This window comes from Bombina bombina, chromosome 6, assembly GCF_027579735.1.
Source record: "Bombina bombina isolate aBomBom1 chromosome 6, aBomBom1.pri, whole genome shotgun sequence".
NCBI classification, from domain to species: Eukaryota; Metazoa; Chordata; class Amphibia; order Anura; family Bombinatoridae; genus Bombina; species Bombina bombina.
The window spans coordinates 1,080,611,365-1,080,624,663 of record NC_069504.1 but is presented as its reverse complement, the minus strand read 5'-3'; positions in this window follow the sequence as shown (position 1 = coordinate 1,080,624,663).

Genomic DNA, 13,299 nt, shown 5'->3' with positions numbered 1-13,299 from the left:
TCTTATTATTACGTATTACATCAATACTGTTAGGTACTGCTACAGATTAACAACTGGTATATAGTTTTTGCAACTGTGTTGCATTTACTCATAATAGTATCATAGTGTCGGTATAGAGTGAATATGCTGGTTAGGTACAGTTACCAAAATGTTACTACATAGGAGCTACCGGTTCCATTAAGTAAGGACCCCTAAATTTACACAGAATGTATTTCCTTTTTTGTATATATGTATATGCAGAATTTTTTTAAAAAAAGTTATGTTTGCGTATCAACCAACAGTTATCTGGTATGTGTGGATCGCTATATTTGTGCCTGTTAGTATACAGTTATCTGGTGGGTGTGAATCCTCACTATAGCGGTACCATCTGTAATTTCTGATTATGTGAAACTCTAAGAAATTAATGAACTGTTGAGACTGTTATAAAATATATATTCTGGTTATCTGGTAAGTTGTTCATTGCTATTATGTGGAAATAATTAGTATCAAAAGGTACTATAGAGGGAGGGTATAAAAACGGATTATCGCTATATTAGCATTCCTACTTAGCCTCTTAGATTTATTAAATATTATCCACAACTACCATAAGGCAATAAACATTGGAAAAAAATCAAAATTACCAAGGAAAATGTAATTGTCTTAACTAGTACAGTAAGTCAGAGTAAAAGTTCTAAACTGGTATAAACTAACATCATTCCACAGTGTACTATTCAAGTGATTCTCCCTAGCTAATATTTGTGACTTTCAGATATACACAAGTAACAGACCGTTAAGATATTATACTAGATATATTAAGATATATACTTAATATATATATATATAGTGGCATAACATTAACATAGTCATTATTTGTATGCGGTTTGAGCTATAAAAATCTAATTACAGCCACAGTGGTGCTCTAAAGTAACTTTCGTGTTTTTACTATCTTATTAAAAAAGAGGATCCCATAAGTCCTCAAATTGACTCCCTGACATGTTTCGCGTGAAAACGCTTTATCAAAGGACAGATTTCCGAAACGTTGTCATTTTTTAAGTCTGGCTCAATAAAAGATGTTTTAACTGGACTATTGGCGGTGCTACTATCATTTGGATTGGGTTTCTGTAGAACTAGAGTACAGCAACTGGATATAGGAACTTGATAGACACCCTCTGCAGAGCTTGGGTGCAGTAGCTGGAGAATGGCACTTGGCAGATACCCTCTGCAAAGCTTGAGCGCAGTAGCTGGAAACTGGAACTGGGAAGATGCTCCCTGCAGAGCTTAAATGCAGTAGCTGGATACTGCAACTTGGCAAGCTCCCTCTGCAGGACAGTATAGGAGCAGGATACCAGTAAAGGTAGGATGGTGACACAGGATAACAGGTAGCCGTGACAGGCTGGTTATAAGAGAATAGCCAGGAGACATGCCGAGATTCATATACCTGAGAGCAGTCAGATAAGTCACCATGAGAATCCATTAGAGTAGTCAGGAGACACGGCCAAGTCCTGTATACTAGAATAGCAGTTCAATCAAACATAAGAGACATCCAAGAGAAAAGTCAAGAGGCAAGCCAAATTCAGGTACCAGAAGGAAAAAAAACAAACAGGAACTCAGGCAAGGTCAGAGGCACTAACAGACTGGTATTACCACAATGTCAGGGCAGGGAGTGGTCTTTGAGGCTGCCTTTTATAGCAGTGCTTACAAGATAACTTCCTGCAGTTGGCAGGCAGGTGGAGCTAAAGAGCACAACCAATGCAGGCAACAGGTCTCCCAAAGCATCAGCACAAGCTAAGCTTCTCTAGTGGTGCAGAGACAGAGCTACAGGCTATGAATCAGGTGTCCCAGGTTCAACCACAGGCAGGGCTGTAACACACAGATATTTTAAATAACACTAACAAAAATAGATAGAAAGAGACAGATAGATATAGCATGTATATGATTTATGAATAAATCATAATGATAATCAATGATTTCACAGTTCTTAAAATAATTAAAAGCGGCACCACCAAAATCCACTTAACCCTTTAAGGACACAGCTTTCAGTTTGCTCAATTGTTTTATGACGGAAGAATTCCGTCATATGTCCTTAAGAGGTTAATTACCTTTAATGTGTACAAGGACAAAATTCAGACACAGGCAGGAATACTCACCATTTGCCTGTGTCTGTATTTTGTTGCTTGTAACCATTAAAGTTATTAAGTGGATTTTGATGAAGCCGCAGTATTTCTTTCCTAAGATATGGTTAGTCCACAGAATCATCAATTACTAGTGGGAATATCACTCCTGGCCAGCAGGAGGAGGCAAAGAGCACTACAGCAAAGCTGCTATATATGTCACTTTCCTTACCCATAACCCCCAGTCCTTCTCTTTGCCTGCGGTGCAAGGAGGAGGGGAAGTTTTGGTGTCTGATCTACAATCAAGATTTTCTTATTTTAAAGCAGAGTAGGTTTGCTCTGATCTTTCTAAAGGGTCTAGCCTTAGCCCATGTCAGTCTCTTCAATAGGGCAGTGGTGGCTTTTAAGCAATTGGGAACTTGTGGGGTACAATCCTCACTGCGTTTTCCCAAAACATTTTGCTGCCCTATTTAGATAGCCTGAGTAAGTTTACTCAGTCTTTCTGTATTTCCACAGGTCCATGTGAGGGATGGCATCCTCTCAAACCAGATGAGCTGTCCTACTGCTGGACAGATAAATATTAAGGTAAGTGCCAGTTTTATTTTTCTATGTAGCAGGGAAAAATTTGGCACTTATTCAGCTGAAATGCTGCAGGGAGGTTTTTTATTATTCCTGTCGGGTGCAGGTTTTTATGGCAGTTTTTGCAGGCACTGTTAGTGTGAAGAGTTATTTATTTTATTGATGGCTCAGTGAGGATCCGTTTTTAGTAACGGATTATGTACCTTTGTTTTTTTTTTTATTGTTTGTTTTTAAGCCTGTTTTTCAAGAAAGTTGTTTAAAAAAAAAAAAAGGCTTTTTTGTCAGCTGTAGGACCGCCCCATTTTGGGAGGTTCTGATTCTTGTCAGAGTTTTTTTGGCGCTTTTTCTTCACTTCCTGTAAGAGTGAGGTGCGCATATTTCAGATCGCCCTGCTGTTTAAAAGGCTTCTTGCTGTTTTTGGCTTTTCTGGAAATCCGGATTATAAACGGGATTGTTTTTTTCCTCAATTTGCTGCAGGTTGCAGGACAGGTAGGGCACCTCAGTAATTCTGCTGAGGTGTAGAGTGTTGCCTGGGGTATGTTTTCTTGATTTGGTAAATTTAAAGGGAACATTTATTTAAGAACTTTTTTTGGTTCTGTATTCTAAAAAAAAAAAGATAAAAAAAAAAGTTTAAAAAAAAAAAAGGTTACATTTTTTTTATGCCTCTTTTTTTGTATTATGGATCAGGAGGCTGTGCAGGATGTTACCTGTAGCTTATGTTTTGATGCCCAGGTGGAACCCCCAGTACCTTTTTTGTTCTTCATGTATTGAAAGAACTTTAGCTTATAAAAATAGACTTTTTTGAGCCATTATTAGCTAGGGCGGATGCTGTTCAGGAGCTTCCTGTTACAGATGTGCTGCAGCTTTCTCCTCAATCGTCCCAATCCTATTCATCTGCACATGCAGTGCCCTGCATTTCCTCTCATGCTCCGTCTGGAGTTACTTTGCAAGATATTGCTGCCCAGGTATCTTCTGCGGTATCTGAGGTGCTGTCTGCTTTTCCCATGCTGCAGGGAAAACGCAAAAGGAAATTTAAAGAAACAGTAAGTAAGGTTTCTGATCCTGAGGTGGCTAATCAAAGTATTTCCTCTCAGAAGTGTGAGGATGAAGATTCTTCGGGTGCATCTGAGGGTGAAATTTTGGTTTCAGGCAGTATAATTCCTTCTACTGATGCTGAAGTTGTGTCCTTCAGATTTAAGCTGGAACACCTCCGCTTGTTACTTAAGGAGGTTTTGGCTACCTTGGATGACTCCGATACTTCTATCGTTGTTAACCCTAAGAAGTCTAGTAAGCTGAACAAGTATTTTGATGTTCCCTCTGCGGTGGAGGTATTTCCTTTTTCTCCATCTCCTATTTTTAAAAAAATGTTTCCTATAGCTGACTCTATTAAGGAGTCATGGCAAACGGTTCCTAAGGTGGAAGGAGCTATTTCCACTTTGGCTAAAAGGACCACTATTCCCATAGAGGATAGTTGTTCTTTTAAAGATCCAATGGATAAGAAATTGGAGGCATTATTAAAGAAAATGTATGTTCACCAAGGTCTTCAATGGCAGCCTGCGGTGTGTATTGCTACTGTTACCTGCTCTGCAGCTTACTGGTTTGATGCTTTGTCTGATTCTTTTCAGACAGATGCTCCTCTTGAGGAGATCCAGGACAGGATTAAGGCTCTTAACCCCTTGAGTGCTAACGACGGCTCAGAGCTGTCGCTAGCACTCAACCCCCTTTTTTGCAATCTGGGGGCTCCTACCGACTCCCACCCCGGCGATTGGGCCTGTATAGTGACAGGCATCGCTGGGGCTACCCGTTACGTGCAGTGACATCACACGCAATGACGTGATTACATCACCACACAATTTTATTTAAAATTGACAATACAAAGTAAAGGGAAAGGGGGCATGATGCTTAGAAGCCCGTATCTCAGGCATCTAAGCAGCTACAGAAAAAAAGTCAAACTTTTTTTTTTCAAAAAATAAATAAAATCTAGCTTAGCACTCAAAGGGTGGTTAGCCAATTCCTTTATTACAGATGCTTTCTTGAAAGTCATTTAACTGGGAGCAAAAATGTCTGGTTTCTTCTAAGTCTAAGTTATTAGCTATTCCCTATAAGGGTAAGACCTTTGGACCCTGGTTTGGCTGAAATTATTTCAGATATTACAGTAGGAAAGGGATATTTTCTTCCTCAAGATAGAAAGAATAAGCAGAAAGGATGTCAGAGTAATTTTCGTTCTTTTCGTAACTTTAGAGGAACTATCCAAGTCTTCCTAGAAGTCTGGTCAGTCTTGGAACAAGGTTTAACAGTCTAAGAAGCCTGCAGCTGACCCCAAGTCAGCATGAAGGGTTGTCCCCCGATCCAGGAAAGGATCTAGTAGGGGGCAGGCTTTCTCAATTTGCTCAGGCTTGGAGACAAGATGTTCCAGACGTGGAAATTGTATCTCTGGGGTACAAGATAGAATTCAAGACTTTTCTTCCCAGAGGCAGGTTTCTTCTCTCAGGATTATCTGTAGACCAGATAAAGAGAGGCGTTCTTAATTTGTATCAAGGATCTTTTTGCCCTGGGAATTATAGTTTCAGTTCCTCTGCAGGAACAAGGTCTTGGATTTTATTCAAATCTGTTTGTGGTTCACAAGAAAGAGGGGACTTTCAGACCTATTTTAGACCTAAAGTTTTTAAACAAAATGGAGACTATACATTCCATTCTTCCTTTGGTTCAAGAGGGTCAGTTTATGACAACCATAGACTTAAAGGATGCGTACCTTCATGTTCCCATTCACCGGGATCAGCACAAGATTCTAAGGTTTGCTTTCTTAGACAATCATTTCCAGTTTGTGGCTCTTCCTTTCGGCCTTACCACAGCTCCCAGAATTTTCTCATAGGTCCAGGGGGCTCTTTTGGCAGTGATCCGATCTCGGGGCATTGCTGTTACGCCTTATCTGGACTATATTCTTATTCAGATGCGTCTTTTCAACAAGCAAACTCCCATACAGAGATCCTGTTGTCTTTTCTTCGCTCCCACGGTTGGAAGGTAAATCTGGGAAAGAGTTCTCTGATTCCAGCCACAATAGTAGTGTGTTTAGGGACCATAATAGACTCCTTACTAATGAAGATATTTCTGAAGAGGTCAGAAAAACAAAGATCTTCGACTCTTGTCTTGTCCTTCAGTCTTCTCCTCAGCCGTCAGTGGCTCTATGTATGGAGGTAATTGGTCTGATGGTAGCTTTCATGAATATCATTCTGTTTGCTTGGTTCCATCTCAGACCTCTGCAGTTATACATGTTAAGGCAATGGAACGGGGACTATGAGGATCTGTCTTGCAAATAGTTCTGGATCAGGTGACAAGGGACTCTCTTCTGTGGTGTTTGTCTCAGGAACACTTCTCCAAGGGAACTTGCTTTCACAAACCTTCCTGGGTGATCGTGACCACGGATGCCAGCCTTCTAGGTTGGGGAGTAATTTGGGGGTCATTGAAGACTCAGGGTCTTTGGACTCGGGAGGAGTCAGTTTTCCCTATAAACATTCTTGAACTGAGAGCGCTTTTCACTGCTCTTCTGGTCTGGCCTCAGTTAGCCTTAGCCCAGTTTATCAGGTTCCAGTCGGACAACTTAACTTCGGTGGCATGCATCAACCACCAGGGGGGAACTCGGAGTTCCTTGGCCATGTCAGAGGTGGCCCGGATAATCCAGTGGGCGGTGTCTCACAACTGTTGTCTTTCTGCAATCCACATCCCAGGAATGGATAATTGGGAGGCAGATTTTCTACGCCGAAAGACTTTTCATCCGGGGGAGTGACATGCTTCTTAGGTACCGCTCGAGGTCAAGGGATCCACAGGATTTCTTGATAGATGCTCTGGCGGTTCCTTGGAATTTCAGTCTAGCATACATATTTCCTCCATTCGCTCTCCTGCCGAGAGTGCTCGGATCAAAGTGATTCTCATAGCCCGGCGTGGCCTCGCAGGATCTGATATGCAGATCTAGTGGAAATGCCATCTCTACCTCCGTGGAGACTCCCTCTGAGGAAGGACCTTCTACTTCAGGGTCCTTTTCTTCATCCAAATCTTGTTTCTCTGAAGCTGACTGCTTGGAGATTGAACGCCTGATTTTATCTAAGCGTGGGTTTTCAGGGTCGGTCATTGAGACCATGATTCAGGCTCGTAAGCCTGTGACAGGAAAGATTTACTATAAGATATGGTGTAAATATCTGTATTGGTATTAATCTAGAGGTTACTCTTGGAGTAGAGTCAGGATTCCTAGGATTTAGTCTTTTCTTCAGGAGGGTCTGGAGAAGGGTTTGTCAGCTAGTACTCTGAAAGGTCAGATTTCTGCGTTGTCTATTTTGTTGCATAAGCCTTTGGTCCGTGTTTAAGCCCATTACTCCTTCCTGGAGTCTTAACCTTGTTCTTAGAGTTTTACAGCAGGCTCTGTTTGAACCTTTGCATTCCTTAGATATCAAGATGTTATCTTGGAAGGTTTTGTTTCTTGTTGCTATTTCTTCTGCTCGGAGAGTTTCGGAACTCTTGGCTCTGCAGTTTGATTTTCCTTATCTTATTTTTCATTCTGATAAGGTGTTTTTACGTACTAAATTAGGTTTCCTAAGGTTGTTTCAAACAAGAATATTAATCAGGAGATTGTGGTTCCTTCTTTGTGTCCTAATCCTTCTTCTCCTAAGGAGCTTTTATTGCACAACCTAGATGTTGTGTGTACATTGAAGTTCTATCTTCAGGCGACTAAGGACTTTCGTCAGTCTTCTGTTTTGTTTGTTTGTTTTTCTGGGAAACGCAAGGGTCAGAAAGCAATGGCTACTTCTCTTTCTCTTTGGCTAAGGAGTATTATTCATTTGGCCTATGAGACTGCTGAACAGCAACCTCCTGAGAGAATCACTGCTCATTCCACAAGGGCTGTTTCTTCTTCCTGGACATTTAAAAATGAAGCTTCTGTGAAACAGTTTTGCAAGGCTGCAACTTGGTCCTCTTTGCATACTTTTTCAAAGTTTTATAAATTTGATACTTTTGCCTCAGCTGAGGCTTATTTTGGGAAAAGGGTTCTTTAAGCGGTGGTGCCTTCTATTTAGGTCTACCTGTCTTGTCCCTTCCATATCATCTGTGTCCTCTAGCTTGGGTATTGATTACCACTAGTAATTGATGATTCCGTGGACTCACCATATCTTAGGAAAGAAAACATAATTTATGCTTACCTGATAAATGTATTTCTTTCCGGATATGGTGAGTCCACGGCCCACCCTTTATTTAAGAGAGTTATTTTTTCTAAAACCTCAGGCACCTCTACACTTGTTATCTTCTTTTTCCATTTTTCCTTCGGCCAAATGACTGGAGTTTATGGGTAAGGGAAGTGACATATATAGCAGCTTTGCTGTAGTAATCTTTGCCTCCTCCTGCTGGGCAGGAGTGATATTCCCACTAGTAATTGATGACTATATCCGGAAATAAATAAATTTATCAGGTAAGCATAAATTATGTTTTTTGATTTGTGATGCTTGGGAGCTTTGGCGGTGGCTCGTGCAGGGTGCACGCTATAATAGAAGAACACAGGTAGGTGTTGGACCTTTTTTTCTGGTTTACTGCATTATTTAAGCCTAAACTAGTATCTGCTCTCTACTCAAACCCTAACCTTTGGTTGATAATACATTCCACATTGTGAACTCGGTCTCGGGAAGTATGCTAACCGCTCCTGCTGTACAATTAGACCATTCCTAGCCCATAGAGAATGGAGATTGTTCTGGTGGTATTATTACAGCGAAATACCAGGGATTCAGTTGTAGCAATCACGTGTGTCCAAGCAGCATGCTGTTGTATTTAATTTAAAAGTACATTGTAATTAACTTTTTTCTTTGTTTAGTTTTCAGTCAAATTAAATGTGTAAACGATGCTCTTTCAAATAAATGATCATTTAATTACAATATTCGTCTAACAGTAGAGGCTGATTTACTAAGAAAACAATATAGCACAATTTTAAAAGAAATGTCTTAAGAATAAAACTATATCCTTCCGTTTTTCAATTTCTTGCGTCCTCATTGAGAAAATGCCTCACCAAGCTGCTTCTCAGATTTTTATTGAGACTGCCATAATCGTATAGAGTCTCCATATAAGATAGAAGCAAAAGTAAATAAATGACTGGGTACTGTACATTGATTTCCAATAAAACAGTTGAATAATTACTTTAGATACATTATCACCTAAGGCAGATCCGTCTCAAAGATAATAATCAGTTTGGAATACTGCAGTCAATGGGGCCGATTTATCACTCCTTCAGGCTTGCCGGAAACAGGAGTTAGGAAACAGCGGTCTTAAGACCTCTGCTCCTTAACTCGCTGCTGCCTCTGAGGCTGTGGACATCAATCCGCCCGATCTCATGCGATCGGGTTGATTGACACCCCCTGCTAGAGCAAATCTGCAAGGATGGCATTGCAAAAGCAGTTCACCAGAACTGCTTGTGCAATGATAATTGCAGACAGCATATGCTGTCAGCATTTATCGATGTCTGGCGGACATGATCGCTACAGCAGATCATGTCCACCAGACACTTGATAAATCTGCCCCATAGTCTGAACTCTATCTGTATCTTTCAACAATTGTAGCAATATTTATAATTTCCCACTGTAAAAGGACAGACAGACAGACAGATCGATAGATAGATAGATAGATAGATAGATAGATAGATAGATAGATAGATAGATGTTTCTTGGTCTATAAGGTTTGTAACACAGCTATCTTAAGAAAAATGCAGGATAGGTTTGTTGTTTTAAATATTTATACCTTCCATAACTGCAAAACACTTCTTTAAAACAAAAACACTCTGGTGTACAAGTTCCTTGTTTATTTTTAGATCTACTGTTACAAAATTGTTGCAGAAGAGAAACTGTCATCTCACTGTGGGTGAAAAACTAAAAAATTCCTGAGCATAGACATGAAAACATAGATTTTAGAATCCAAAGATTTCATCAATTCTGCCTGAGTGAAAAAAACTGTCAAAATGCAGAATGCCATAAATAAATGCATTCAAAAAGGGGCCACACTCAACACTAAAAATGTGCCTGTCATATATATATATTATATATATTTATACTCACATCTCTACATACATTGTGTGTCCTATTTAGTACTTTAGACATTTCCAAAAGAAAATAAAAAAAGAATATATATATATATATATATATACACACACACCTATATCTTTTACAACATTTTATAAATCAGATTTTCTTATTTAAATAGCTTTAGAATATATACAAATTATTAAGGCCTAGATTTGGAGTTTGGCGTTAGCCGTGAAAACCAGTGTTAGAGGCTCCTAACGCTGGTTTTAGGCTAACTCCGGTATTTGGAGTCACTCAAAAAAGGGTCTAACGCTCACTTTTCAGCCACGACTTTTCCATACCGCAGATCCCCTTACGTCAATTGTGTATCCTATCTTTTCAATGGGATCTTTCTAACTCCGGCATTTAGAGTCGTGTCTGAAGTGAGCGTTAGAAATCTAATGACAAAACTCCAGCCGCAGAAAAAAGTCAGTAGTTAAGAGCTTTCTGGGCTAACGCCGGTTCATAAAGCTCTTAACTGCTGTACTCTAAAGTACACTAACACCCAAAAACTACCTATGTACCCCTAAACCGAGGCCCCCCCACATCGCCGCCACTCGATTAAATTTTTTTAACCCCTAATCTGCCGACCGCCACCTACGTTATACTTATGTACCCCTAATCTGCTGCCCCTAACACCGCCGACCCCTGTATTATATTTATTAACCCCTAATCTGCCCCCCACAACGTCGCCGCCAGCTACCTACAATTATTAACCCCTAATCTGCCGACCGCAAAGCGCCGCCACCTACATTATAGCTATGTACCCCTAATCTGCTGCCCTTAACACCGCCGACCCCTATATTATATTTATTAACCCCTAATCTGCCCCCCTCAACGTCGCCTCCACCTGCCTACACTTATTAACCCCTAATCTGCTGAGCGGACCGCACCGCTACTATAATAAAGTTATTAACCCCTAATCCGCCTCACTAACCCTATAATAAATAGTATTAACCCCTAATCTGCCCTCCCTAACATCGCCGACACCTAACTTCAATTATTAACCCCTAATCTGCCGACCGGAGCCCACCGCTATTCTAATAAATGTATTAACCCCTAAAGCTAAGTCTAACCCTAACACTAACACCCCCCTAAATTAAATATAATTTTAATCTAACGAAATTAATTAACTCTTATTAAATAAATTATTCCTATTTAAAGCTAAATACTTACCTGTAAAATAAATCCTAATATAGCTAAAATATAAATTAGAATTACATTGTAGCTATTTTAGGATTAATATTTATTTTACAGGCAACTTTGTAATTATTTTAACCAGGTACAATAGCTATTAAATAGTTAAGAACTATTTAATAGCTACCTAGTTAAAATAAGTACAAAATTACCTGTAAAATAAATCCTAACCTAAGTTACAATTAAACCTAGCTCTACACTATCAATAAATTAATTAAATAAAATACCTACAATTATCTACAATTAAACCTAACACTACACTATCAATACATTAATTAAATACAATATCTACAAATAACTACAATGAAATAAACTAACTAAAGTACAAAAAATAAAAAAGAACTAAGTTACAAAAAATAAAAAAATATTTACAAACATAAGAAAAATATTACAACAATTTTAAACTAGTTACACCTACTCTAAGCCCCCTAATAAAATAACAAAGCCCCCCAAAATAAAAAATGCCCTACCCTATTCTAAATTACTAAAGGTCAAAGCTCTTTTACCTTACCAGCCCTGAACAGGGCCCTTTGCGGGGCATGCCCCAAGAAGTTCAGCTCTTTTGCCTGTAAAAAAAAACATACAATACCCCCCCAACATTACAACTCACCACCCACATACCCCTAATCTAACCCAAACCCCCTTTAAATAAACCTAACACTAAGCCCCTGAAGATCATCCTACCTTGTCTTCACCTCACCAGGTATCCAATCAGCCAATCGGATTGAACTTGATTCTGATTGGCTGATTCCATCAGCCAATCAGAATATTCCTACCTTAATTACGATTGGCTGATAGAATCCTATCAGCCAATCGGAATTCGAGGGACGCCATCTTGGATGATGTCCCTTAAAGGAACCGTCATTCTTCAGTTGGACGTCGCCGGAAGGAGATGGGTCCGCGGTGGAGGTCTTCAGGATGGAGCCGGTCGTCATCGGATGAAGATAGAAGATGCCGCTTGGATCAAGATGGTTGCCGGTCCGGATCGCCTCTTCTTCCCGGATAGGATGAAGACTTTGGAGCCTCTTCTGGACCTCTTCAGCCACCGCATGATGGATCGCCAGCCCCCGCTTGGGTTGGATGAAGATTTTGGAGCCAGGACGGATCGGTGATACCTGGTGAGGTGAAGACAAGGTAGGATGATCTTCAGGGGCTTAGTGTTAGGTTTATTTAAGGGGGGTTTGGGTTAGATTAGGGGTATGTGGGTGGTGGGTTGTAATGTTGGGGGGGGGTATTGTATGTTTTTTTTTACAGGCAAAAGAGCTGAACTTCTTGGGGCATGCCCCGCAAAGGGCCCTGTTCAGGGCTGGTAAGGTAAAAGAGCTTTGACCTTTAGTAATTTAGAATAGGGTAGGGCATTTTTTATTTTGGGGGGCTTTGTTATTTTTTTAGGGGGCTTAGAGTAGGTGTAATTAGTTTAAAATTGTTGTAATATTTTTCTTATGTTTGTAAATATTTTTTTATTTTTTGTAACTTAGTTCTTTTTTATTTTTTGTACTTTAGTTAGTTTATTTCATTGTAGTTATTTGTAGATATTGTATTTAATTAATGTATTGATAGTGTAGTGTTAGGTTTAATTGTAGATAATTGTAGGTATTTTATTTAATTAATTTATTGATAGTGTAGTGCTAGGTTTAATTGTAACTTAGGTTAGGATTTATTTTACAGGTAATTTTGTACTTATTTTAACTAGGTAACTATTAAATAGTTCTTAACTATTTAATAGCTATTGTACCTGGTTAAAATAATTACAAAGTTGCCTGTAAAATAAATATTAATCCTAAAATAGCTACAATGTAATTCTAACTTATATTGTAGCTATATTAGGATTTATTTTACAGGTAAGTATTTAGCTTTAAATAGGAATAATTTATTTAATAAGAGATAATTCATTTCGTTAGATTAAAATTATATTTAATTTAGGGGGGTGTTAGTCTTAGGGTTAGACTTAGCTTTAGGGGTTAATCCATTTATTAGAATAGCGGTGAGCTCCGGTCGGCAGATTAGGGGTTAATAATTGAAGTTAGGTGTCGGCGATGTTATGGAGGGCAGATTAGGGGTTAATACTATTTATTATAGGGTTAGTGAGGCGGATTAGGGGTTAATAACTTTATTATAGTAGCGGTGCGGTCCGCTCGGCAGATTAGGGGTTAATAAGTGTAGGCAGGTGGGGGCGACGTTGTGGGCGGCAGATTAGGGGTTAATAAATATAATATAGGGGTCGGCGGTGTTAAGGGCAGCAGATTATGGGTACATAAGGATAATGTAAGTAGCGGCGGTTTACGGAGCCGGTGTTAGCTTTTCGGGTCGTTACCGACAAAACTCCAAATCTAGCCGTAAGACTTCTT